This window comes from Otolemur garnettii, unplaced genomic scaffold, assembly GCF_000181295.1.
Source record: "Otolemur garnettii isolate 467f Iridium unplaced genomic scaffold, OtoGar3 scaffold00029, whole genome shotgun sequence".
Taxonomy (NCBI): Eukaryota; Metazoa; Chordata; class Mammalia; order Primates; family Galagidae; genus Otolemur; species Otolemur garnettii.
Window position 1 is genome coordinate 16,625,053 of NW_003852424.1, and position 4,796 is coordinate 16,629,848.

A 4,796-nucleotide genomic window follows, 5' to 3' on the forward strand; every position below is an offset into this window, starting at 1 on the left:
CCGTCATAGTTGTTTGGCGGGTCCAGGCTGGGGATTCGAACCCACCACCTTAGGTGTACGTGGCTGGCGCCTTAGCCGGTTGAGCTATAGGCGCTGAGCCACTTCCATGTAATTTTTAAAGCAGCTGCCAGGTTTCTAGAGACCTGGGCTATGAAGGCTGGGCCATTGTCAGATCCCAGGGTGAGAGGCAATCTGAATCAGGGGATGATGTAAGTGAGAAGGTGTTTTGCCACTGTCAAGGCTGTTTCTTTTTTACAAGTGAACGTTTCTGGCCAACCTGAAAAGGTATCAATTAAAATGAGGAGGTATTTATATCTGTATCACCCTGGCTTGATTTTGGTGAAATTGAGTTCCCAGTTCTTCCACAGGTTGGTGCCTTGGAGGTGTGGCCTCATGTGGTGAGGCACCTGGGTTGCATTTACCTTGTTGCATGAAAGGCATCTGGAAACTGTGCCCTTAGTCCATTTGTAGAAACGGGGAATGTACAGGTGCTTGGAGATGAGTTGACTGAGTTTGGTGGCCCCAAGGTGGGTTCCCTGGTGTAGTTGGTCAACAAGTTGTCATCCTCATATCTCTGAGAGGAAGGGGCGACCATCTGGGCAGATGATCCAGTCTTGAGGACCCGTTAGGCAATCCAGGCGTTTGCTTTCTTCTTGGTCTGTTTCCGACTAGATGGGTGATGGTGGCAGTAAGGGTCCAGTAGGACTGGAAGAATATGGAGGGGCCCCACTGGTCTTAGGGCAGCCATCTTGACTATTTGATCAGCCGGTGTATTTCCCTTTGCGATAGGGAGTCTGTTCTTTGATGTCTGTGCCAATGGATGATGGCAAGTTGCTCTGGCAGCCAGATAGCTTCCAGTAGGGCCAGGAAGCTTTGCTTTTGATGTCCCTTCCCCTAAAAGTTAGGAGTCTCCTCTTCTTGTACAGGGCCCCATGGACATGGGCTGTGGCAAACACATACTGGCTATCTATGTATATGTTGGCTGCTTTTCCTTCAGCTAATCACAGGGCTAGCGAAAGGATGATAAGCTCTGCTTTCTGAGCTGAAGTTCCATGTCCCAATGCCTGTCCTCACAAAGGACTTCTGTGAGAGTGGTTAAGTACTGCCCCAGCTATGCATTTTACCTTCATGGATGTAGCTACTGCCATCAATGAACAGGTTGAGGTCAGTGGCTTGGAAGGGTGTGTCTCTTAAATCTGGTCACAGGCAGGAGAGAGTGTCCAGTGTGTTTGAGCAATCATGAATGGGTTGTGCTGGGTTGTCGTCTGGCTGGAGGGTGGCTGGGTTTAAGATGGCTGTTTTGAGAAAAGTTCCTCGGGGAGGGTCAAGAAGCAATACCTGGTACTGAGTGACACGGGAGTTGGTGATCCATCGGTCGGGGGGGGGCTTTGGAGGAGGGCTTCCATAGTGTGGCCCCTGACTACTTGTAGGTCCTGTCCCAGGGTCAGTTTCTTTGCTTCTTGGACCAGCATGGCTGTAGTAGCTTTGGCTCACGGGAGCTTGGCCATCTCAAGGCAACTGGGTCCAACTGCTTGGAGAGATAAGTGACAGGTCTCTTCCAGGGGCCTAGGGTCTGGGTAAGACCTTTGCCACACCCTTGGTCTCAGCTATGAAGAGTTGGAAGGGCTTGGTGATGTCAGGCAGGGCCAGGGCAAGCGCAGAAGTGAGGGCACGTTTTAGTTGGTTGAAGGCGTCCTGTTCAGCCTGTTCCCATTGGAGGGGCTTGTCATCTCCACCTGCACTTGCATATAGGGGATTGGCTATTTCTGCAAAGCCCAGGATCCACAAACAACAGTACCTGACCACCCCTAGGAATTCATGTACTTGCCTCTTGGTAGCTGGGGGATGCAGAGGATGGCTTTGATCCTGCTCTTGGAAAGAGGGGGCAATATGGAGGTGTCAGTCTTGCCTTCCTCTGACTTTGAGACCTGGGTCTTAGTTGTATTTAACTTGCACAGATAATTTATAAACATTTTAAATCTTCTTTAACTTTTGCCCTGCCTTTCATTTTTTAAAATAACTGTTCTGTTTCAGGATAAATTTATTACACAATGTTCTTTCCTTATACAATGTCATTTTTCTTTCTAATTTTTCTTACTCCCTAAATTTTACTTTTTACAAAACAGGATTACAGTTAATCATTCACTTGCTAAACTGATAATTACAAGCTTTTATTTTATTTTATTTTTTTTGAGACGGAGCCTCAAGCTATCCCCCTGGGTAGAGTGCCATGGCATCATGTTCACAGCAACCTCCAACTCCTGGGCTCAAGCGAGTCTCCTGCCTCCACCTCCCAAGTAGCTGGGACTACAGGCGCCCGCCACAACACCTGGCCATTTTTTGGTTGCAGCCATCATTGCTGTTCGGCGGGCCTGGGCTGGAGATTTGAACCTGCCACCTTAGGTGTATGTGGCTGGCGCCTTAGCCACTTGAGCCACAGGCGCCGAGCCCAATTACAAGCTTTTAAAAGGCAAGAATTTTTTTATATAAAGACACAGTTTTTCTAATAATTTAAATAACCAAATTATTACATTTTACAAATGAGAGACATTTGTGAAATATAACATTGATGCAGGATCTTCCCAATCAGGGCTAAACAGGGAATTCTTATTTTTCAGGCTCAGGTGAGCTCAGAAATCAGACTTCCATTTCTAGGCACAAACACATTGCAGGCCATACCCTTTGAGTCTTAGTAAGGTTATGAACAAAGCAGTCCCAAACATTTTGGAAGGCTCCACTCTGAGTAGAGAGTACATACTCTAATTTTTTCACTCCAAAAAACGGCAAAGATTTAATAACCTTGCCCAAGGTGTGGGGATGTATTTATTTATTTGTTAGAATACGCATTCAGCTTGTAAAGGTGTAAATTTATCAAGTTCTGGAAATTTTTTGGAGGAGGCAGGACAGGGGTGACCCTGCCTAGACTGAAGATTTTTGTTTCATTCTTATACTATTCTGCCCAAATGTTGGAACAGGGAATGGCCCCAGTCCAGGTATTGTTTAAGGAAGAGAATCAGGGCTGTTTTGGTTAAGGGCCACAACAAGGAAGCAATAGCTAAATCCTACAAAAGTACCCACTTACCACCTGGGAGCTGTGTCCCAAGTGCAAGGCAAGTGGTGGGGTCAAGGTGGATAGGCTGGCTGAGGATAGACCCAAGAGGGGAGATAGAGGCAGTGAGGTGGGAAAGCCAGGTGTCTGTCAAAAGGAGCGGGCAAGTTTTCTTAGGCAGTGAAAAAAATCAAAACTCCTCTTACTATGTCTGAATTTTTGGCCAGTCATCACTGCTGTTGCCAGCAGCAACCTTGTTGCCTGCATAAGTGAGAATGAAGGCTTAACAGGAAATGTGATTGGATGACAAAATAAATGTACTAACAAGTCAATAGGGTGGGAATTTTGGACCCACCAGGGGATAATATTATAAAAATCTACTCAATTACTTTCTCTTGACTGATGGCAACTAAGAGTACCACAATCAGGCAAATGTTAATCATGAGAATTCTGAAAGGAAAGACAGTCTGAGTAACAACACTTGTTAGTGGGAGAATGGAAGGGACAAGTCACTGGGGTCTTTAGAAGAATCCTCCCCAGGAGACAGAAAAAGGAGGGGCCCAAAAGTATGGTGACAATTCAGCATCAAAGAATTAGGGGGATGCAGAAGGATTAGAACTAGGTGGGGACAGAAGTATGAATAAGGTCACATGTTCCTTGGGGGACCAGTCTGGGGGGCAGTGCTACCAAGCCTAATACCAATAACAAGGATGAAGAGACCAATGACTGCCAGGCCAAAGATGTGCCAGATGGTGAGGGGTGTAGGACACACAAGAGCAAGTAGGTAAATAAGGCAGTTTCAGAAGGAGTAAAGTCTTGAAGTGTCTCTTGAAAGAAAAGATCTGCAATCCACTCACAAATGTTTTTAAGACTGTTTATTTCAGGCCAAGACTAATCTTCCAATAAACACTGAACAAATGACACAAAACGACAAGACAGACATGGGCCTGACAAGAACAATGTTTAATAATCTACACTTACTTTCTACTCCTATACTCTCAAAATCAGTACCAGAACACACTTTTATATACTTTTTGACAGGCCTGTGGGTGATCTAACGTCCCAAGGGTTGATTGGACCCCCGTTTTCATTTTAATGGTGTTTCTGGTGACAGGTGTTGACATACATTTCTGGGAGTCCCTGATAGGCCAGTAGGGCTGAGGCTCCCCACTGGTTGGGTTATTCTACTGACACATGCTTTCACACATCTCTGAGAGCCTCTGATAGGTCAATAGTCTGGCAACCCAGGATCTCTGCTTAAAGTTACTATCCCTTAGGCCTTTTCTTGGAGGTTTTTAAGGGCTTGATACAAATTACAACAAATGAATTTAACAAACAGTTACATATTTTCACAACAATTTATAATAAGTAAGCACAACAAAGTAATATTAATAGTTACATTAGGGTCTGCAGACACTAGCTAAAAATAGATGTCAAAGTGGCTTACCTCCCAAGGTGGACTCACAGGTGAATTTAGGGGTGATCCTTAGCTGGTCTCCTGAGGCCTCCAAGTTTTCTGGGGACCCTGGGATGTTTCCAGGGGACACCTCTCCTCAGAGGGACTACAGCCTACTCTCCTCCTGGAGGCCGCCTAAGGATTGGCTGAATACATACCAACCAGAATAATGTTAAGCAGCTGCTGTTTTGGTTGGTTTTTTTTTTGAGACAGAGCCTCAAGCTGTCCCGCTGGGTAGAGTGCTATGGCATCACAGCTCACAGAAACATCCAACTCCTGGGCTCAAGCTAG